This window comes from Sus scrofa, chromosome 17 (assembly GCF_054392235.1).
Source record: "Sus scrofa isolate SSC_HxYL_T2T_F1_AM1 chromosome 17, Sscrofa_HxYL_maternal_Yorkshire_Landrace_v2.0, whole genome shotgun sequence".
Lineage (NCBI taxonomy): Eukaryota > Metazoa > Chordata > Mammalia > Artiodactyla > Suidae > Sus > Sus scrofa.
The window spans coordinates 34,746,016-34,770,174 of NC_139399.1; the positions used below are offsets into that span (position 1 = coordinate 34,746,016).

At 44.0% G+C, this 24,159-nt stretch overlaps 1 protein-coding gene and 1 long non-coding RNA gene across 8 annotated transcripts in view; both read left to right on the forward strand.

The window, feature by feature from the left end:
• Nucleotides 1–24,159, forward strand: part of SLC24A3 (solute carrier family 24 member 3) — an 808,408-nt gene that overhangs the window by 470,314 nt on the left and 313,935 nt on the right. The gene's annotated exons all lie outside the window — the stretch shown is intronic.
• On the forward strand, nucleotides 16,729–23,524 carry LOC146395214 (uncharacterized). Its single transcript, XR_014832918.1, has 2 exons — nucleotides 16,729–18,059; nucleotides 20,127–23,524. It is a non-coding gene; the product is annotated as an uncharacterized LOC146395214 (long non-coding RNA).

Consider the following 24,159-nt stretch of genomic DNA (forward strand, 5'->3'; position numbering starts at 1 on the left):
ATGTATTGTCTTCAAAAGAAGGACTGGCTTTGTCTTCATCTCTTATTTCCATTTACCTTGAAAATATATGCCTTTTTAAAAAAAATGTGAGTGGTTATAAAGGCAAAGAATGTGCTTTATCAACAAGTGGTGGAGTTCCTGTTGTGGCACAGCAGGTTAGACACTGACATAGTGTCTGTGAGATGCAGGTTCGATCCTTGGCCTCACTCAGTGGGTTGGGGATCTGGTGTTGCCGTGGTGTGGCCTTGGCTGGCAGCTGTAGCTCCAATTCAGCCCCTATCCAGGGAACTTCCATATGCCTCAGGTGTGGTTGTAAAATAAATAAATGGACAAACAAACAAAAAACAAGTGGTAATTAAATAGATAAAGGAAACAGTGTTGAAGACTCTAAAGTTTGAAGCTGGAGAAAACAGTGAGGCTGTTTGCATCTCTTATGTAAGTTGGAAGCTTCTGAGGGAAAACATAATTTGGAACTATCTTTGTGATGCTGGGAGGGGGCTATTAGTTCCTGATGCAGTCTTGTGAAAGCTTAAAGAAGGAGTTTTACGGTACAAACTTTGCTGTCTGAGCACCTTGGTCAATAGGAGGTGAGATTCCAGTAGGAGGTAAAATGCTAATAGAAGTGAGATTCCAGTGGGAAGTGAGATGCTAATAGGAAGTGAGAAACTTACCTCATTCTCCCTCAACCTGAGCAACAGAGAGGTTCACCTACAGAGGAAATCAATACCACTGTCTTAAAACAATGCTTTAGAAGAACATAACCTACCTTATTGAGTCACAGGCATTTTATATTCTTTCTTCTTTCTCTGAAGTGTTTCCTTTCTGCTTGTCTTTTCTCCCGTTGGTAATCATTTCTTTTGGCTTATAACTTAACTTCTAAGACTCATAGGTGATATGCCTTCATTACTTAATCTAACTTTAGAGTGCCATAATTTTTCTTCTTCTTCTTCGGAAAGCCTCTTAGGATTTTGATTGTGTTGAATCTATTGATCAAGCTGGAGTAAGTTGACATCTTAATAATATTGAGTCTGTCAATACACGAACATTGTAGATCTCTCCATTTAATTTAGGTGTTACTTTTCTCTCATTAAGGTTTTGTAATTTTCAGTGTACAGATCTTGCACATCATTTGTTAGATTAATCCCAGATTTATCGTATTTTTATGCTATTGTAAATGGTATTGCTCTTTAAACTTCTAAATTTCTGGTATTTTGTCTGAATTTCGAGTTTTTAATTGTTCATTGTTAGCAGTCAAAATTACAGTAGATATTTGCATATTGATATTGTATCCTGTAGCCTGCTAAATCAAATACCAATTCTAGTAGCTTTTTGTGTATTACTTTAGTTTTTCCATATAGTGGATCATGTTGTCTGCAAATAAATACAGTTTCGCTCTTTTATCTTTACAATCTGAGTGCCTTTTATTTCTTTCTCTTGCTTTATTGCATTGGCTAGCACCTCTGTAATCTTGACCAGAAGTAGGGAGTGTGGACATCCTTTCTTGTTCTGTATTAGGCGTAAAGCATTCCTGTCTTTCACAATTTAGTATGATGTTAACCATAGGCTTTTTCTAGATGCTGTTTGTCAGTTTAAGAAGTTCCCCTGGGAGTTCCCATTGTGGCTCAGCAGTAATGAATCCTGCTAGTATCAATGAGGATGAAGGTTCAATCTCTGGCCTTGCTCAGTAGGTTAAGGATCCAGCATTGCTGTGAGCTGTGGTATAGGCCTCAGACTCTGCTCGGACCTGGTGTTGCTGTGGCTGTCCTTAGGCCAGCAGCTGCACTCCGATTTGACCCCTAGCTTGGGAACTTCCGTATGCCATGGGTGGAGCCCTAAAAACAAAAACAAAAAGAAGTTCCCCTATTATACCTAGTTTGCTGAGGGTTTTATTTTTTTTAATTAATTTATTTTTTTGCTCTTTAGGGCCGCACCTGTGGCATATGGAGGTTCCCAGGCTAGGGGTCTAATCAGAGCTGTAGCTGCCGGCCTGTGCCACAGCCACAGCAATACCAAATCTGAGCCATGTCTGGCAACACTGGATCCTTAATGCACTGAGTGAGGCCAGAGATCAAACCTGTGTCCTCATGGATCCTAGTCAGATTCATTTCCCCTGTGCCACAATGTGAACTTCGGGTTTTTTTTAAATCAAGAATGATATTGGATTTTATCAAGTGGTTTTTATGATCTCTTGAGATGATTATGAATTTCTCATTTGACTTAGTTAATATGGTAAATTACATCAATTGATTTTTTTTTTTTAATTGAAGTATAGTTGATTTACAGTGTTGTCTTAGTTTCTGGTTTCAGCAAAGTGACTCAGTTTATATATATAAAACATATACAACATATGTAAAACATATATATTATATGTAAAAAATACATATTCTTTTTCAGATTCCTTTCTATTATAAGTTATTATAAGACGTTGAACATAGTTCCCTTTGTTGTCTATTTTATATGCAATAGTTTGTATCTATTAATTCCAAGCTCCCAATTTTCTCTCTCCCCACCCTTTCCCTTTTGGCAACTATAGGTTTGTTTTCTCTGTCTATTGGGCTACTACTGTTTTGTAAATATGTTTCCTTTGTATAATTTTTTTTAGGTTTCACATATAAGTGATATCATAAGATATTTGCTTTTCTTGGACTTACTTCACCTGATATGATATCTCTAGGACCATCTATGTTGCTGCAAATGGCATTGTGTCATTCTTTTTAATGACTGAGGAGTATTCCACATCAATTGCTTCTTGAATGTCAAACCAGCTTTGACTCCTAGGCTACCTTTCACTTGGTCATGAGCTCTTATCATTATATTGTTGGGTTTAATTAGCTAAAATTTTGCTACACTTTGGCATCTATGTTCATGAGGGATATTGGTCTATAGTTCTCTTTCTTGTAATGTCTTGTCTGGTTTTGGTAGGTAATAGATGCATACAATTCACATAAATTAAGTTGTATGGGAGCTGGAAGAGTTTGTGTAGGGTTGCTATTATTTCCTTCCTAAGTGTTTGGTAGAACTTAACAGTGAAGCCCTCAGGGTTTAGAGTTTTATTTATGTTAAGGTTTTTAAACTACAAATTCAGTTTATTTAGTAGAGAATTATTCAAATTATCTGTTTCAAAGGATTTGTTAATTTCACCTAAGTTGTCAAATTTTTTGGTGTAAAATTTTTCAAAATAGTTAGTATCATATATATACACACACATACACATATATATGTATATGTATATATTCTGTATTGATGACACTTCTCATTCCTGATCTATCAATTTTATTGATAATCTCTAGAACTAGTTTTGGGTTTCATCGAAATTTTCTCTATTGCACTCTTGTGTGTTTCTTTTCTCTTTCATTAATTCTCACTCTGATCTTTATCATTTTCTGTCTTCTACTTACTTTGAATTTACTCTTCTTTTTAACAACTTTATTGAGGAATGACCGACATTTGATCCAGATACACAACTTGACGGACTTGGAGACAGTATGCGTCTGTGAAGCCATGACTTCATTTATGCCATCACCATATCCGTTCACCTCCAAAAGTTTCCTCTTGCCCTCTTTGCTTATTATTAATTGCATGTCAAGACACTTAACATAAGATCTATCCTTTTAGAAAAATTTTCAGTATTTAGTACAGTATCATTAACTCTATACTCTGCTCTACAGTAGATTTCCAAGACTTACTCATCTTGCATAACTGAAGCTTTGTATCCTTTGATGAATACCCCCTGTTTTCTTCTCCTCCCAGCAGCTGGCAACCATTATTCTACTCTCTGCTTCTCTGTTTTGTGGAAGCGGTTTCACATATTACTTGTCCTTCTAGAGTTAGCTAATTCCACTTCGTGTCCTCCATATTCACTCAGTTTCTCCAAATGGTGGGATTTCCTTCTTTGTTAAGGCTGAATAATATGTCATTGTATGTATAGGCCACATTTTGTTTATCCATTCATCTTTCAGTGGACTTTTAGGTTTCTTCCTCGTCCTAGCTATTGTGAATACTCTTGCAGTAAATATGGGAGTACAGCTATCTCTTCAAGATTCTGATTTACATCCATTTTATATTCCTTCGAATATATACTTAGAAGTGGGATTGCTGGATCTTATGGTAATTCTTTGGGGGGACTACTACAAACTAAAACGCTTCTGCACAGCAAAGGAAATGATCAACAAAATATAACGGCAGTCTGTGGAATGGGAGAAAATATTTGCTAACCGTCTATCTGAGAAAAGGTTAATATCCAAAAAATAAAGAGAACTCCCACAACTCAAAAGAAAAAACCAACAAAGCAACAAAACAAACAAACAAGCAAAAAAAGCCTGATTAAAACACAGCCAAGGGAACTGAATAGACATTTCTTCAAAGAAGACATGCAGAGGGCCAGCAGCTATATGGGAAGTGGTGCTCAGCATCGCTCAGCATCAGAGAAATCCAAATCAAAACCACAAGGAAGTATCACCTCACACCTGTTAGGATGGTTGGGCTGTAAACAAACAAACAGGTAATAACAGGTATTAGTAAGGATTTTGAGAAAAGGGAACCTTTGTGCACTGTTGTTGAGAGAGTTAAATGTGCAGTCACTGTGGAAAATGGTATACAGGTTGCTCTTTTCCTAATTTTTTAAAGGTGAATGCCAAGGTCATTGAAGCATTTTCTTTCTTAATATAGATGTCCAGTGCTATGTATTTCCTCCCTCTTGGTGGCATTCCACAAAGTTTGAGAATGTGTTTTTTCTTTTTTTTTTTTCATTTCAAAATCAGAATACACGTACTTATTTTTTTTAAGTTTGTAGCTTTTATTAAAGCATAAATCTACACTAAGGCTTTTGAGATATACACATATAATTATTTCTGCTCTACATATTGCCATATAGCAGCTTCAACAAAGTTCTACCTGGACAATGACAATGACCTTCTATTTCAGTGTGTGACTGTTAGCAGTAAATTTTCCTGAAAATACTTATTCACAACTCTAGTTCTGCTAAATCAGAAATATTTGGGAATAGGGTTAGACAATTTATATTTTTATGCAAAGTCTTCAGATAACTCTTATGGACTGTAAAGTCTGACAGCTACTCTTTGTACCAGTTATATTGTCAGTCTTTCTTCCTCCTTTCTTTCTCCATATTTCTGCCAGAATGATCACTAATAAACCAGATTATAACCCTATACTTTTTAAAACCCTTAGTCACTGTCCACTAATGAAGAGAGTTCAAACCCTTTAGCATGACAGAGAAGGCAAATCAAAAATCTAATTTGCCTATTCTTTTAGCATGACTGTAACTACTTCCTTGGCTTCTGTTGTGTTTTATTTTCGTTCTGTTCAAAATGCCTCCTGATTTCTCTTTGTATTCTTCTTTAATACATGGATTATTTAGAAATGTATTATTCTGTGGAGTTCCTATCATGGCACAGTGGTTAATGAACCCAACTAGTATCCATGAGGATGCTGGTTCGATCCCTGGCCTTGCTCAGTGGGTTAAGGATCTGGCATTGCTGTGAGCTGTGGTGTGGGTCACAGATGTGGCTCAGGTCCTGTGTTGCTGCGGCTGTGGTGTAAGCTGACAGCTACAGCTCTTATTTGACCCCTAGCCTGGGAACCTCCATATGCTGGGAATGTGACCCTAAAAGACAAAAGACAAAGGGAAAAAAAAAGAAAAGAAATGTGTTACTTTGTTTCCAAATATTTGGAAAGTTTTTCAGGTATCTGTCTGCAATGACTCAATCCCTTTTACATTAATTGAAACTAGTTTTCTGGCCTAGAATGTGGCTTATTTTTATAAATGGTCTGTGTGCACTTGCAAAGAACATGCTTTCTGCTGTTGTTGGGTGGCATATTCTGTAAATGTGAATTAGCCAAGGTGGTTTATGGGATTAAGTCTTTTATCTCCTGACTTACTTTTTTTCTACTTGGTATATTAATTACTGAGAAGAGAGTGTTGAAATTTCTTTGTTCTCTGTTTTATTTTAGGAATTTCTAGTACTGTATCTTTAAGGTCACTAATCTTTACTTCTGAAATATCCAGTCTTCCATTAATCCTGTCTGGTATATATTCATCTTAGACATTGTAGTTTTCATCTAGAGAAGCTCAGTTTGAATCTTGTTAACATTGTCCATGTCTCTGTATAACTTTTGAACTACGGAATGTGGCCATAATAATTGTTTTAATGCCCTTGTCTGCTGGTTCTAACATCTGTGTCAATTTGGACTGCTTGTTTTATCTCTTTATCTCCTCAATACCTCAACACAGGTCCTATTTCCCTGCCTTTTGTTTTGTTTTGTTTTGTTTTGTTTTTGGCTTTTTAGGGCTGCACCCTAGGCACATGGAAGTTCTCAGGCTAGGATCAAATCAGAGCTGCAGCTGCTGGCCTACACCACAGCCATGGCAACAGCAGATCCCCAACCCAGATCTCCCTGAGCGAGGCCAGGGTTCGAATCTGCATCCTCATGGATCCTATTTGGATTCGTTCCCCTGACCCATAACGGGAACTCCTATTTTCTGGCTCTTCTGCGGGCCTGGTAATCGTTTACTGGTTGTCCAGACATTGCGAATGTTGAGTGCTAGGTATTTTTGTATTTCAATAAATCTTCTTGAGTTTTGTTCTGGGATCCAGTGGAGGTACTTGGAAACTTGAATCTTTGTCCCCATGTCAGCTTCTCGAGGAAGCCAGATGAAACCCAGCAGCTGCACGAGGATAATTCATGAACATCAGGCAGGGCAGAATCAATGACGACAGAAATCCCTTTTTAATGCAATGTTATGAAAGAGGAAAGAAAGAATTACTGCGCTAAAGCTCTAATCTAAAGATTAGACAGAAGCCTTGGAGGAAATGATCATAAAATAACCAAATCCATGATGAACTCAATAGGAATAAGCCCCAAATGAAGAGAGTCCATTTCAGGAAAGCAGATTTGCATAGGTTTTCTCTCCAGCTATTTCTTCCCAAGCATTATATGAAAAGTGAGAGATGAATGCAGATCTTGGAGCTGTTACTCAGCAGCCTCAAGTTCTCTTTAGAAACAAACGGGCCAGAATATCAGAAGGACAGAAGTGATGAGAAACCAACCTGGGGCTTAGCCTAGACTCTAGAGGGCGGGTCTTGGGGAATGAGGTCAGATCCTCCAGGAGTAGCCCAGCGACACAAGGGGCAGCATTGAGGGCCGGCATTAGCAAAGGATATGCAAATAATGGGGAAAAAACCCAACCTAGAACATTGACAACCCATTGGACGAGATTGAGTGCGTTCAGGGTGGTATGGCTGCAGACTGAAATCTTTTGAATAGAAGGAAAGGATCAGAGAGGTTCTTTGACAGATGAAAGCTTTTAAAATCTCACTGTGTCCTTTCAGAGAAGACCAGCAGTGAGCCTTCAGCTGCGGCTGGTTCTAGGTAGGATGTTAGGAAGGAAGGCAAAAGCCAGGTGGGGGACTGTGTGGTCCAGGATGACCCAGAAATACAGTGTGTGTTGGGCTAGGCAGGCGCTAGAACAGGGCTGGACAAAAAAAATATTGTAGTAGTAAAGCATCTGTATCTATACTGTTCAGCACGGTAGCCATTGGCCACGTATGGCTATGGAGCCCTTGAAAGGTGCCTAGTGTGACTGAGGAACTGCGTTTCTAGTTCATTTTAATCACTGTGCATTTAATAACCGCCTATGGCTAGGGGCTTCCATGTTAGACAGTCCAGGTCTTGAAGGTGCACCCCAGGGTAATTGGAGGTGTCATGTTGAGACATCACATAAGACAGAGGATGAGCCAGAGGACAGGGGAAGGGCTGGGGTTGTTTCTTTGTTTCTGTCTGCAAAGTGGGACCTTGACCCTGGCTTGTCCAGTGTCTTCAAAGCCATGCGATGGTGTCCCCATGGTAATGAACTCTTACTCAGCATCTTATGCATCATCTTATGCATCATCTCAATGCCTGTTAAATTTGTCATTCATTACCTCAAGGGGCAGGTATTGGGTTTAACTCTGTGTGAGGACAAGGTGGTGAACAAAACAGACCCAGTCTCTGTCCTTATCCTTGTGGAAGTGGTAAGCTAGCAAGAGGAACAGACGTTAGACCAAGGATGGTACTGATACAGTTCTTTTTAATTATGAAAAGGACCCTTAAGAAAAGGACAGATGCTGTGAGTGCAAGGAATCAGGACCCGGATTCCTCTGAGAACGGCAAGAGGCTTTGCTGAGGAAGTGACCTTTAAGTAGGAATTAGTCCAGCAAAGACCAAGCCATGGGTGTCCAGGGAAGGGCATTCCAAGTGGAGGGAACAGCATGCAGACTGGTCCTGGGGAGTGAAGGACTTTGGGGTGTTCTAGGAACCATGAGATGCCAGCGTAAGGAATTACCAACTTCGTCAGGTGGTAGTGTCTTACAGGCAAAAAAGTCAAGGGGTTTTTACTACCTTTCACCATTAGCAGTGGAATTCTTGTCTTTTTTTTTTTTTTTTTTTTAAGGGCCGCACCCATGGCCAGTGAAGGTTCCCAGGCTAGGGGTCAAATCAGAGCTGTAGCTGCCAGCCTACACCACAGCCACAGCAATCTGGGATCCAAGCCACATCTGTGACCTACACCACAGCTCATGGCAATGCTGGATCCTTAACCCACTGAGCAAGGCCAGGGATCGAACCTGCATCTTCATAGATACTAGTCAGATTTGTTTCTGCTGAGCCACGATGGGAACTTAGTCAAAAATTGTGGGAAGTCTCATAATAAAACTGATGAAGTTGAGGGCAGGGCTCCTGTGTATCTCTGTCTTAGAAGCATCTCTGCAAAGCTTTGGGGCTTAACATAACATAGTTGGAAGCTCTGCTGGAGTCTGCCCCTCTCATTACAGATGAGGAAACCAAGGCTCAAGGCAAGCATGTGACTTGATTAAGGTCCGTGCAGCTTGAGGAGGACAAAGGAAGCCCACACTGTGGTTCCTCTGCCTCCCCCCTCCCTGCCCACCATGTGTTCTTTGTGCTTTACTGCAAAGGGAAAAAATTCTGAACCTGTCACTGGTGATTCCTTGGCACCTCTTTCAGAATTTGGTTCTACTTAGCAAATCATTCTGAGCACCTGTTCCATGTGCCAGGTACTCTCCTGGGCCCTGGGAAAGCTGTGTCAGTCGGCAAAATAGGCCGTGGTCCTTGGTGGAGCTAACCATCATGAGCTTGTATTCAGGTACTGAAATACTGGGCTGGATGAGCCAGTGGCCATTCTAGCTGTGGCCGTTTAGGGCATTGTGACATGGCATGGTAGGCAGATAAAGATGCCCTTATCTGCTTGCCCTGGTGAGGGCAACGGTTCAAAAGTCACTGGTTACCAAGAGGCTCTGAGGACAGGGATTTAGTAAGTAGACTTTTGATGGGCGTTACCAGGAAACAGGAGTCTACCAGGTCCTAGTTTTACCTGGGTTCTTTCCCTCCCCTTCCAACAGACCTTCCTTATGCATTTGTTAATTTGCGTCAGGTCAAGCTGAAGACTCAGGCATGAGCTTTAATCCAGTTCCATGCAGACTTTGATGCATTACAACATGGTGCTGATGGAGGAGTCAGGCTAGACGTCCTGTGGACCAGTCAGGTGTGGTGCATTCCAGGTATGAGGCAGTCATCTTGTAGCATCTGCTGCTTCTCACAGGAGTGATGGCTGATGACCAGTTGGAGAAGTGACAGGCTGTTTCCCTCGCTGAGTTGTAGTTTTCACCCAACACCCAAGCTGGGGGGTCTCCCACTCCTGGTTTCTTCAAAGCCTATCAGGGTTGAGGTGGTTTTATTTTTAAAAGCCCACTTGTTTTCTTCCACCTTCTGCCTCAGGGTGTCTAGGAAAGAAATAGCAGAGGGTATAGCACATCCCAAAGCAGTCCCTCCCCAACCCTTACTAGCCAGTGTCCCAGGCTGTCCTCTGCCCTCGGGGTGGGCTGCTGCAGGGCATGGCTCCCTCTGAAAGTCAGGAATCCCCTATGCCCCCGGGGCACCTCTGGAGACTTAATTCCAAGATCTGGTGTATTTCTCTATCACCTCAGTCACTGTGTGGCCCAGAGGGCCTACTCCTGGCATCATCTCCAGCACAGAGAGGATGCACAGTAGTTAGGAGTAGATCTGAAAGCAGGCTCCCATTCAGTGCTTCTTTGATCAGTCTGTTCAAGAAACCAGGACCAGAGAATTCCTGTTGCAGTCCTTAACGTGATATAATCTCCATGAGGATTCAGGTTCCATCCCTGGCCTCGCTCAGTGAGTTAAGGATCCAGCTTTGCCATGAGCTGTAGTGTAGGTCAGAGATAAGGCTTGGATCTGGCATTGCTGTGGCTGTGGTATAGGCCTCAGGTGCAGCTCCAATTCGACCCACAGCCTGGGAACTTCCATATGCTGCAGGTGCAGCTATAAAAAGAAGAGAGAAACCAGGACCCAACCAGCACTCCTAGCACTTCGGTCTCTAATCCACCTTGCCATTCCTTCTGTAAAATAAAACTTAAAGCTGGGAAAATCAGTTTGCATTTGAGAAAATAAAAATTCGGTGAGCCTTCTATCAGCAAGTGGCATCCTAGCTACCCCAAATTCCTTTCCATTTTGAGGTAGGGTGTAAACATGTAACCAAAATGCCATTGTTGCCCCCTGGGCATGTGTATGGAAACATAATTGAAACATAAAAAGCAGGATAGCGCCTTGGGTTTGATCACAGTGGTGAATCATAATTTCAGCTGCATATCTCTTCACAATCGTTTTCTCTGTATTTTCATCGAAAACCATCCTGACATAAATAACCTCATTTCTAGTCATACATTTGGCATCGATACTGTTTCCAACTGGTTTAAAACAGCATCCCAAACCTTGAAATATTTGAAGAACTTGAATTTTATTTGAACTAAGGAAACCCAGCTGCCTGGGCGGTACACACAAGACAGGATATAAAATTCGGTATGTTTTTCTTTTTATAGAGAGAACTTTGGGTGAAATAATGAAATAGTTTTAACACACGGATTTGCAAATATATTTACGTTTGTTCAGTGAATGCTTTCCTGTGCTGAAGGACTGTGTTAATAAATATTCTGGTGGCCAATGCGGTTTCTGAAAGGAACCTCTGAAAACCTGATTTTGAATTGCCTCATAGAACTTACTGAAATCTTGTGTCTACCCTTCTTTCTTTCTTTGATTGCTTTGGAAAACTTAGAGTTCAGTCTGAAGGGCTTAATGGACTTCAACAGCATTGGGTGGCAAAGCACTCAGCATTTTAGCAGAATGTCTGTGTTCTTACAAGTATGTGATTCTCATCTCTCTGCCTCTGTCTCTGCCTCTCTCTGTCTGTCTCTCTGTGTGTGTGTGTGTGTGTGTGTGTGTGTGTGAGAGAGAGAGAGAGAGAGTTTATTTGAATGTCGGTCCCAAACCCTACCCCATCTGGAAGGTTCCATTTCCTTTGAAATTCCACCTGAATATTCTTGGACTCACATGTGAGAACAATGGTGAAATTCTAGAGGACTAGCAGCGGTGATTTAGAAATCTAAGGGGTTGGAGTTCAGTTTGGGAGTTTTTCTGCCTTGTCCTTTAATGCCCATACAGAGGCTGAGAGAACTCACTTTTAGCCCTTCATCCAGAGACTCAGCTGAAAAACGTTTACTGAGAAGCCATTCTTTGCCTGACTACTCTACCCAAGCAGGAGGCGATTGTGGTTCCTGCCTTAGCAGAATCTGTAGTCTAGTAGGAGATGAAGACACACGGGACTATAGCACAAGGCAACTGTTTGCGATATCCTGCAACAAACAGTAATAGGAAAGAAAGAAACACGTTTATTAGAATGGAATGATCACTACAATGAGAAGAGTGGGGACAAGGTCCAGGAGGGTGGCAGAAAGAGGGAAAGGCAGCAAGAAAGGGAACGTGATTAAATTTGAGGGCCTGGGGATGCCGTGGGGCATTCTCCGTGTCCTCAGTGACCAGTTCCGTCCTCCTGCAGGACTGAGGCAGTCCCATGGCCTTGACCTCCTAGCCCAGGGGTGAGGTTATTTAGTTGCTCTATCTATTGTATGTGAGAGGAACCTCCCACCCCACTTATAGGACTAGCGGTTGCGGAGATAAGGTGCAAGCCTTGGGGAAGTAGGGGAGGGGTTTAGTAAGAGATGGCAACTGGCAGACCTGCAGTACTCCCAGGTCCCCCTCCCTGACCTGTCACAGACAGGCATCCCTCATCTGTCATGGCACTGTTTTTCTATTGATCTCTGATGAGGTGGTGAACCAGGCAATTTCTCCCAGTTGGTGAGGTTGGCTCTAGGAGGATCTCTGTTGACTGTTACCAGAGGGTCTATTTCTGAAAACTGAATAGGAAGATGAGGGTTTATGGGGTTTGTTGATCCGGGGACGGAGGAGGTGCCCAAGGACAAGAGGCAGTCCTTGTCTGTGAGTCCATGGCAGAGGGACTTGACTACCCTGGGAGAGCAGCTGGGCAGCGGTACTGAGAGGGTGCTTTGGAAAGCCCAGGGCAAAAAAGCATGATAGGGTCCCTCGTGGCCATTCAGGGACGTGCTGGAGGCAGGATGTTTGAGGATAATAGGACATGCCTTTCAGATAGAAAGTCTCTGTCATCTGTCGTTTCTCTGTGTCCCAGTGCTGTGTCCCACTTTCCACCCTCCTGGGAGTAAAGAAAGGCGAGGGTTGTGCCCTGATAGTGATGCTCCAGCTGCTCAGGTGTCCAGGGAGGCCGCCTGGCAAAGGGGGGGCTGCCTTTCATGTCAGAAACAGAGAAGGGAAAACAACAGCAAAGTTCTCCTGGCTTCAGAAGAGACCTGCAGGAAAGATGCAGCAGAAAAAGGTCTTCGAGAAAAAGTGACTCACAAAAGTGTCTATTTTAGGACTCTAGTTACCGGTGATCATCTCAGGCATGAAAAGGAAAAAAAAAGGAAAGAAAGAATGTCCAACAACAATAATAATACTGACAGCAATCATTTAGACGTGTCAGTTCCCTGTGTTCCATGCTGTGCCTTCTCACTCTCCACCGTTATTATTTGCTGAGCTTTCTATAGTTTAGCAAGAAATGTTGATGATGCTGTGTTTCTGTTGTGGTGTTTACGCCCTAACTCAGCAGAGGGTGTCGATGAGGTAGGAGTGGGTCCTGGTACCTTGTTCTACTTTAATGTGGTTTGGGGTACAGCAGGGGGAAGGGCTGCTGACAGGTCCAAGGAAAGAAACCTCCTGGTTTTCTAGGATTAAACCTGTAAAACCGTTTCTTCCTTTGAACATTCTTTCTGTAACACTTAAAAAATACCTACTGTTTGCAGAGTACCCCTAAGCATAGAAAAGAAGGCAAGAACCTCAAAAAAAAAAGTGTTGAGTACTAATTTTAAACTCAGAAACTGGAGACTTTTTAGTATTTCACTTTGTCTGAAAAAGAAACACATTCTCATTGAAGAAAGTGTGTCCAACACTGCAAATATAAAGAAAAACCTCATTCTCATTTTATCGGAGATATGCCATTACATTTGTCATTTTCACAGTTAGAAATTCTTCATAAACATGGTTTTTAATAGCTGCACTAATATTTCACCATTTATATGTGATTAATGTGTCACAGTTTCCCTGTTTTTCTTTATTAGGGTTGCTTTCAATTTTTTTTTTTTCTTTTTTGCCATTTCTTGGGCCACTCCTGCGGCATATGGAGGTTCCCAGGCTAAGGGTTCAATTGGAGCTGTAGCCGCCGGCCTACGCCAGAGCCACAGCAATGCAGGATCTGAGCCACGTCTGCGACCTACACCACAGCTCACAGCAACGCCAGATCCTTAATCCACTGAGCCAGGCCAGGGATTGAACCCTCAACCTCATGGTTCCTAGTCAGATTCGTTAACCACTGAGCCACGACGGGAACTCCCGAGGGTTGCTTTCAATTTTTAATGTGCTAAACAGTTTGCTGATGACCTTTCTTTGCCCAAATAGTCGTCTCCATTCCTGTCTATGTCATCAGGGAAGATTCCTAGAAGCAAAATACTGGCCAAAGGTTGACAGATGTTTTCAAGATTTAAAAAATTGTGGGGTTCCCATTGTGGCTTAGCAGTAACGACCCTGACTAGTATCCATGAGGATGTGGGTCTGATCCCTGGCCTCACTCAGTGGGTTAAGGAATTGATGCACCCGTGAGTTGTGGTGTAGGTCGCAGATGTGGCTCAGATCCTGTGTTGCTGCGGCTGTGGCGTAGGTCAGCAGCTGCAACTCTGATTCTGCCTCTAGCCTGGGAACTTCCATATGCCGCAGGTGTGGCCCTAAAAAATTTTTTAAATGAGGAGTTCCCGTCGTGGCGCAGTGGTTAACGAATCCGACTAGGAACCATGAGGTTGCGGGTTCGATCCCTGCCCTTGCTCAGTGGGTTAACGATCCGGCGTTGCCGTGAGCTGTGGTGTAGGTTGCAGACGCGGCTCGGATCCTGCGTTGCTGTGGCTCTGGCGTAGGCCGGTGGCTACAGCTCCGATTCAACCCCTAGCCTGGGAACCTCCATATGCCGCGAGAGCGGCCCAAGAAATAGCAACAACAAAAGACAAAAAAAAAAAAAATTTTTAAATGAAAAGAAGAAAGAAACAAAAAAGAAATTCACTGGGTCTAAAGTACATGCATATAATGTGACAAGTAGTATAGAGAGTAGTTCACCAAGGAAATGAGATGGATCTTCATGCTTTCATTCATTCATTCATTCATCATGCAGGAAATGTTTATTGAGCTCCTGCTATGTGCCTTCAGTATTCTGGGCAAAGGGGCCATGGTACTGAGCAGGAGAAACTGGGTTGGAGTGAAGGAAGAGGGAATCAAGAAACACCTTCAAGAACCAGCTGATATTGGGGGAGCTGGGTGAGGAGTTGAGTGGACCTGGGGGATGTCATGGAGCATGCCTGGTGGGGAGGAGAACCCACAATTTCTTTAGGTCATGGATCCCGAGAGGCTGGGGACCTGAATGACATGACAAGGAGATGCCTTTCAAAGACTTGGGAGTTGACCTTGGCAGGAAGAGGTGCAGCAGGTGCAAAGGCCAGGCCCAGGCCCTCTGTGTGCAGGCGAGGGAGGTCAAGGGCAGTCCTGGAGGGGCAGCCGAGGCCAGGCCCCGTGGGGTTAAAGAAGCAAAGACTCAAGCGCCAACGTTGGCATGGAGAGGTCTGGGGGCAGGACGTACCCATCAAGGGAAGACTGGGTTGGGCAGCTTTTGGACAGGTCAGGTGCCCTAAGAAAAAGAACATTTTGTGCCTGTTCTGACCAATAAACTGGAAAAAGTTCAGGGCACATTTGCGGGTAAGCCACTGAGTCAGAAGGCTGCGGCACAATTAAATTCAAATGCCTGTGGAGAGCAGACTTTTGGTTGCTAAGGCAGGGAGGGGGGTAGACTGGGAGTTTGGGGTTAGTGAATGGAAACTACTGCATTTAGAATGGATAAGCAATGAGGTCCTACTATGCGGCACAGGGAACTATATTCAATCTCCTGGCATAGACCATGATGGGCAATAATGCAAGAAAAAGAATGTCTATATGTGTATGACTGGATCGCTTTGCTGGACAGCAGAAATTGACACAACACCGTAAATCAACTAGACTTTAATAAATAAAATTTAAGTATATTCCATTTTTAAAAACACCAAAAAAAAAAAAAAGTTACTGACATGATAGAAAAGAGTAAATCCAAATGCTTCTTTGGGGAAGAAGTTCAGGGAGATAAATTCCTTACACAACTTCAGCCCCCTTAAGGGAAAACAACCCAAGTGTCAAGTTAGGAAATGATGCAATAAATTATGGTAGATCCGTAGTGTAAAATATTATGCCACTATTTAAAATCCTGGTTGGAGTTCCCGTCGTGGCTCAGTGGTTATCGAATCCGACTAGAAACCATGAGGTTGCGGGTTCGATCCCTGGCCTTGCTCAGTGGGTTAAGGATCTGATGTTGACGTGAGCTGTGGTGCAGGTCGAAGACGCAGCTCGGATCCCGAGTTGCTGTAGCTGTGGTGTAGGCCGTGTAGGCTGGCGGCTACAGCTCTGATTAGACCTCTAGCCTGGGAACCTCCATGTGCCGCAGGTGCGGCCCTAGAAAAGGCAAAAAGACTAAAAAATAAAATAAAATAAAATAAAATAAAATCCTGGCTGTGAAGGACTTTAATAACATAGGGAAACGCTAACAATACTGTACTAAGTTTTTAAAAAAGAGCTAAAACTTTGTATGGTAGTACCATTATGTACAGAATACATACATACGTGCACAGGACATCCAGGAATAGAGTGGTCTCGAATGTTAATAGTGGATGTCTCTGGGAAGCAGGATTATAGTTATCTTTCATTTTTGCACCTTTCTACATCTTCCAGTTTTTGCATATACATGCCGTACATCTCTAATCGGAAAAATAAAATGTATGGCCGCTTTTTTGAATGCCAGCCTTAAGAGGATATTCATCGCATAGATATCCAATTATAGAGCCAGAAAGGGCGGTGAGAACAGGGGCCTTAAAAGCACGTTGAAAGGGGCCAGCGAACAAAGCCGGTGCCTTACAAGGAGCCCCGGCGACTTTATCAGAAAGCTTATTAAGGCCTCGAAAAAATAGCATAGAAAGAAGCAGAGCCAGGAGGTCCCCAGAGGGCGAGAAATTTAACTAACCATTTGCCAAAAGGCATTAGACAGTGTCCTTGAAGAAACTGATCCCCTGTGCCGTTGCAACCCCCGCAGCTAAGAGGCTGGAAAGAGAAAAGGAAGGAATTGCCTTGCGGGGGCGGCTCAGAGGGAAATGGAAATCGCTGGGCTCTGTCCTGGGCTCCCGGAGGAGACTTGGGCCGTTTCACTGCAGGAACTGTGCTCTCGGAGGAGAGACGGGCAGGCGAGCAGGGAGGGGGCCGCTGGGGGGGCACCTTAATATTCAGCGAGGCCCCCGTGGGGTGCACACGCTCTCCATTGTTAACAGGTGAATGGACCAAAGCGGAGTAGCAGGCCCGTGTCAGGTCTGATTTTAGGTCAGGCCATGATGCAGGCCTAAGCGCAGGGCCTCCCAGGGGCTGGGGATGCAGGGTGGTGTGGACGGAAGAGTGATAGGCATTCGAAGGCAGACTTAAAAGAGGAACACGATTTGATCTGGAAAGACGAGAGGAATGTGTCAGACCATGACATGATAAACGGTGGCACAGAAGCAGATACACTCGTTCATCCCCATCGAGGCCGAAGAGTAATTCGTACTTCCGTAGTGGCTTCCTGATGGCAGAACCACCTCCCCACCTTCCTTTCCATCGGAGATGCTGCCTATCACATACCAGGTGCTCAGGAAACACTGAAAACAAAAGGATAAAAAATTCCAGTGAACCATGAGTTGAAAGTACCTTGAGAGGTGATGCTATTAGCAAATTCCCTCATTCCTTCTGCAGATACTTAGTATGTTTCTGCACAAGACCCTACCTCCAGAATGGATCCGAGTTCATAACAGCCTTGACGACAATCAGTGTCCACCCTGGACTGTGAAAGGGAGCCGAGGTGGGTGGTATTTATGGAAACGTCCCTGCCCTTTTGCGGCGGAGCCTGGGAGAAGCCAGGTACTTCCTTTCTGAGCTCCTTGGTACCTTGCAGTGGCCACGCATGGACTGATTTGACTTTGCGTCCCTTCCAGTCCTGCTGCCTTTCAGGGCCACACCCTGGACAGAGCAGAGGCAGGTCCTCCACTGGCTGGGGTTGGGGGATCCTCTTTGGCCCCAGAGTCATCATGGTGTGGGTGACTTAACCCCCCAGACACATTCCTGTGTCATGGGGCACCCGAATCACTCTTCTCCCCGAGGGGGTGAACCACCCCAGTGTTCCCAACTTTGGCCCACCCACCATGCACCTGCAAATGATCTTTCCTCCAGTTTCTTCTTCAGCAGAGTGTGGTATTTTCATCTTGACACCCCTTGACTTTGTCACATGAGTCTTCAGAATCCTTTGGTGCCACGTTGGTTGCCAAGAAACAAAGTGGGTATTTGGGAAATGTCAAGACATCTTTGGGAGTTCCCGTCATGGCTCAACAGTTAATGAACCTGATTAGCATCCATGGGGATACAGGTTCGATCCCTGGCCTCAGTCAGTGGGTTAAGGATCCAGCGTTGCTGTGAGCTGTGGTGTAGGTCGAAGATGAGGCTCGGATCCTGCGTTACTGTGGCTGTGATGTCAGCCTGCGGCTGTAGCTCCAATTTGACCCCTAGCCTGGGAACCTCAGCATGCTGCGGGTGCAGCCCTAAAAAAAAAAAAAAAAAAAAAAAAGACATCTTTGGACCCAGCAGCCTTGGCCATCACCAGGCAACATGGCCATGGCTTCCGCCCAATTTTCGGGGCTGCATCTTTCAGGGACCTTGGCAGAAGACATGAGTTTGGTGTCTCAGGCAGTGAAGTGCTGGCCTTGGGGTCAGTCTGGCTTTCATACAGGGGCGGGTCAGGCCAGCTTGAGGTAGAAGTGACTTAAAGAATAGGGAGTCATGGAGGGGTCACAGCAGAGCATCCCATTTCTTCTCCCTTGAAGCTCTGGCCGTCTTTCCATCAGGTCAGATAACTGTGGGTTATGGTTTTGAGACGTGAAAACCCAAGCATTCTTTTTTGGTGGCCTCTGATACCATCTCATTCCAGCACCTGTGGGCTGTGACTTTGGATGTGGGGACATTGACTTCCCCTGGACGCTTTCAAGGTACTCGCATTTTATTTCTAATGCATTTGGTGAACCTCCTTCGTGTTCATCTCAGGGTCTCTCAGGGTCTAAGACATTCACACCGTGAGCCGCGACCCTTACTCCCCAGGCCTGTTCTTCATCATGTTTTTAACTGTGAGTGTTACAGGGTCATAGCCTCTCCTTCTGCAGGAATGGGGGACACTTCTGAAGGTGTTAGACCACACTCTTATTGAGGATAGCCCCAGGCGAATTTCAACCCCAGAAACGAGGAATTTAGACCACTTGGCCTGTGAATTCATCTCACGCTATTTTTGTTCAAACTCATCCAGTGCAGCTTTGTTTCTGGCCTAATGAAATTAAGCCCTAATGAAATTATTCAGGCAGAAGGAGTGACCCAGACAAAGAAAAATGTGCTGGTTGGGATGGCAAGACAGAGCTGAAAGCTCATGGAGAAAACTTTCCTCCAGGACAGAGATGGGAAAAGACTGGAGAACGAGACCGTTGATTTCCCTCATGGGTGAAATGCCAAGGTGGGAGTTCCTGTCGTGGCTCAGCGGTAATGAACCCACCAGTATCCATGAGGACGCAGGTTCTATCCCTGGCCTTGATCAGTGGGTTAAGGATCCGGTGTTGCTGTGCGCTGTGATGTAGGTCAGAGATGCAACTCGAATCCTGCATTGCTCTAGGCCAGCAGCTACAGCTTTGATTCGACTGTTAGCCTGGGATCTTCCATATGCTGAGGGTGCAGCCCTAAAAAGCAAAAAAAAAAAAAAAAAAGCCAAGGTGGATCGTGAAAGGGGGAGGGCGGGGAGTGGGGGACAGGAGAACCATCCCATGGCAGCAGCTGGGCCCCCTGACCAGAGGAAGTGACTTCAGGACCTCTCGGCACAGTGTAGGGGCTTACTTTGGATGCTCCTTTGGCTTAATATCCTGCAAGAACAGACCATTTACTTACAGCCGAAATCCCCTGCACATCCACTGATGTGAAATAACAGCCAAACAGCCTGTAAATCTTTACCTGGTCAGCTTCTGGCCACTAAACTCTCCCAGTAACTGGCCACTTCATACTATTCTGTAAGCGTCTTTCTCTTTGACCTGTCCCTGTTGAAGACGTTGCAGTGTTTCCAGGATAAAAATAAAAGATAATCAGGACTGGAGACAGTAGCCTCCATGGGAAAGAGCCTGCTAACTTGACACTTGCTATGGGATCACTCTGTCCTCGCTCGATGGCTCTAGTCAGGAGTCTGCACGTGGCCAACCAGGGCGCGCCTACAGTCTCTTTGCAACTGAAGTCACAATCAGCGCTTTTGTGTTTTGCCCACCTACTTAAGCATTGAGAAAAGCCAAGCCCAGAAGTCTAAAGCTGGGGAAATTGGCCTGGATCTTTAGGTAGTGATTTTTTTTTTTTTTTTTTTTTTTTTTTTTTTGTCTTTTTGCCATTTCTTGGGCCGCTCCTGTGGCATGTGGAGGTTCCCAGGCTAGGGGTCCAATTGGAGCTGTAGCTGCCAGCCTACGCCAGAGCCACAGCAACGCGGGATCCGAGCCGCGTCTGCGACCCACACCACAGCTCACGGCAACGCCGGATCGTTAACCCACTGAGCAAGGGCAAGGATCGAACCTGCAACCTCATGGTTCCTAGTCGGATTCGTTAACCACTGCGCCACAACGGGAACTCCAGTAGTTATGTTTTAAGTCAGACTCTTTTCTAAAGACAAAGAGAGATAATGGAAAAATGGGAACACCGGTTTATGAAGCCTGTGGGGTGTCCTGGGCAAAGCCAAGATGTGGGGAATATTTTTGTATAAATAAATAAATGGTGCCAGGCACTGAGATCCCCTGGTCTTTGTGACAATAGAAAAGTACAGAATTGGAAAAAACACTGAAGGTTTAGAAAAATGTCCCAGGTCCTCTTCAAGGAGAGGATTATCAAGTTCCAGCAGGGACCTTTGAATCACCCGGCCATGGGCTCAGTCTTTTAAAGGAGTCCTGTCCAGGAGGGGTCCTGAAGATGCAAGTTCAAGCTCCATTGATTGCCTTCTCTGGTTCCTGGCTTTGGTTTCTGTCAAGGATTCTGACACCTAGTAATCACCTTTTACTTGTCCCTCGGCCCCACCTTGCAGAACAGACCCATGCTTATGTTTTGATTTGCAACTTCCTGTTCTGAAGCAGGTGAACAGAAGGAAAAGCGAAAGTCTCTGTGACATTCTACTGTAGTTCCTTAGAACAGGAATATTTTAGTAAGGCTTCCTGCTGGAATTGTTTAATGTAAATGCACTGAAAGAAAGCAAGAGGGAGGCAGTCCAATAGGTTTGACTTCATAGCTTTTTAAAATTTCTCTCTCTTGGAGTTCCCATTGTGGCACAGCAGAAACAAATCTGACTAGGAACCGTGAGGTTGCGGGTTCGATCCCTGGCCTCGCTCAGTGGGTTAAGGATCCAGCATTGCTGTGAGCTGTGGCATAGGTCACAGACGTGGCTCGGATCCCGCCTTGCTGTGGCTGTGGCATAGGCGGACAGCCGTAGCTCTGATTCGACCCCTAGCCTGGGAACCTCCGTATGCTGCACATGTGGCCCTAAAAAGACAAAAAAAAAATTTCTCTCTATAGCACTGTCTCATTAACAAAATTAACCAGCACATCTCAAGCTGGGAAATATTTAAAACAAATGGGATAGAACAAAAAGATTAGTATTCCTAATATATACGGAATTCATACAGATTGATAAGAAAAATATTAAGACCCAAAGTAGATACCAGAGTAAAGTACCCACAGATCTCCAAAGAGGATATGCAAATGGCAGATCAACATATGACAAAACATCCAGCCTGGCTGGTTTTCAACAAAATGCAAATCGAAACAGCCAAGGAACATCATCTCCCCTAACCAATGAACAAAGATGCTAAGATGATGGTCCAGAAGGTGCACTCAGGTAGAATGCTTTGTACATCTGAGGCAGAGCACAGACTTTCTGGAGAACAATTGGTCCTTCCACATCAAGAGCCTTAAAATATGTGCACTCCCTTTGATCCAAAAAAAATCAGCTCCTAGAAACATGTCTTGAAGAGGTTCTCAGAAGTGTGAGTGCTCATGGATGTACAAAGATATGCATGACAGGCATGTGGTTTATTAAAACACTAATTATAAAAGCTGAAGTGCACTGAATGATGAGAATGGTTCCATCAGTATGGCTTATCTGTTCCATGAAATATATAGCCTTAAACATGACGCGTGTGAAAACTTTTTCATAGCATGGAAAAACTCTTAAGACAGAACATCAATAGGAAACATGGGAAACTCTTACCACATATGAATTCATCTGGATTTTTTAAAATGGAAAGAGCCTGGAAGAAAATACCAAATCCATGCATCAGTTTCCTTAGGGAATTGAAATTATGGGGAACAATTATATTCTTTTAAAATGCTTCCTCCACGTTTTCCAGAAAGGGCATCTCTTCCTTCAAAATAGAAAAATAATAGTGATCCCCCATAGGGATGGTCCAGCACGTCCCCATCTGTGAACAGCTAACCCCGAATTACATAACGCATCACATCCTGTTGCCTTTTCTGCTTTGTCTGTCAAATAGCTAAGATCAAATTTAATTCACAATCAAAATATAATAGTCTTGACTTTGTATCAAGTTTTCTCCATCTCTCTTTATATCACTTTGTCTATTTTATTTATTTTATTTTATTTTATATCTTTTTTGGGCCCCACGTGGGCATATGGAAGTTTCAAGGCAAGAGGTAGAATTGGAGCTGCAGCTGCCGGCCTACAAAACAGCCACAGCAGTGCCAGATCTGAGCCAAGTCAGTGACTCAAGGCAACACCGGATCCTTAACCCAGTGAACAAGGCCAGGTATCGAACCCACATCCTCATGGATATGAGTTGGATTCTTAACCTGCTGAGCCACAGCAAGAACTCCTAATTTTGTATGTATTTTTATAGTATGTCTTTTTTTTTTTTTTTTTTTTGTAAGGACCACAATTGCCATACATGGAAGTTCCCAGGCTAGGGATCGAATCGGAGCCACAGCTGCCGGCCTACACCACAACCACAGCAACACAGGATCCAAGTCATGTCTGAGACCTACACCACAGCTCGAGGCAATGCCAGATCCTTAACCCACTGAGCGAGGCCAGGGATCGAACCCATGTGTCCTCATGGATATTAGTTGAGTATGTTACCACTGAGCCATGACAGGAATGCCTCTTTTTAAAAATTTTTACTTAAAGAAATTTTTCTAATAATTTTTGTACAGCAGAGTGACCCAGTCACACAGAGTTCCCTGTGTAGCATAACTACTCAGCGTTGCTTCTATAGCATGTCTTTAATAAGAAAGCACGTCATGTCACTTTTATTTTAAAAATACCTCGCAATCCCACTATTAATAAGACAAACTTATAAGGCTTTCAGGTGGGTGGAAAGCATTGAACACGATTGGTTTTTAGTGTGTTGTCCAGCGGGGAGGGCCTCATGGGAGGTGGTGTGAAGATGCTGGTGACATGGGGAGGGCGCGTGCTCCTGCACACACAGGCACACACGTGTGCACGTGCACACGCACACACGCTGCTCATCCTTCCTTCTTCCACGTAGATCAGAAGCCTCAGGCCAGATCCCTTCCTGCCTCGATGCCCTTCTTCAGAACCGCATAGACCCGGCGCCTTGTTTGTACAGCCCGCTCCTGGCTGGGGTGTGTGACGGGCCCCCAGCGAGGCTGCTGTCAGTCCTTCTCTTTTTTCTCTGGGGAATTCTATCTCTGTTCATGTAGTGCAGGCACAATCTTAGTAGAATAAAATAAAAATGGAATAAAGTAGGGGGAAAACTTTTTAAAATCAGAGAATGGGTCTGTGAAATCTAAAAATCAAATAAACACAAGTTACAGAAAGGAAGCAAATGAAAAGCAGAAAATATGGAAAAGAAGAAAATATCCGATAAAAACAAGAAAATGTCCACCTCACAGATGGGTGTTGCCCACTTTGGAAGGACCCATTGAATGCCCATCACCATGGATTTTTAAAGACCCTCATCTCTAAATGCTATTCCTTGTTAAAAGAACCAGAGATCCTTGAGGAAGTGGTTTATTCTAGATCTAGGGTGGAAAGTGTAGAAGATGAAAATTGGGTTGAATCAGACGGCAAAGCCGTCCTCGAAATCTGGGTCTCATCAGTAAGAGTCAGGAGCCAATGTTGGACAGGTGTCCACTGACCAAAGATCTGATGGCTTGAGCCTCCGTTAGAATGAGGACCACGAGTCCCTCCTGACACTTAAAAGGAGAACTCATTGATCACCGTTGTAAGATGCTAGGGAACCAACTCCTTTATTTTTTTTCTGTTGTTTGTTTCTTTAGGGTGGCACTTGTGGCATATGGAAGTTCCCAGGCTAGGGGGCCAATCGGAACTGCAGTTGCCAGCCTACAACACAGCCACAGCAACGCCAGATCCGAGCTGCGTCTGAGACCTATGCTGCAGCTCATGGCAACACCGAATCCTTAACCTACTGAGCAAGGCCAGGGATCAAACCCACATCCTCATGGATACTAGTTTGGTTCTTAACCTGCTGA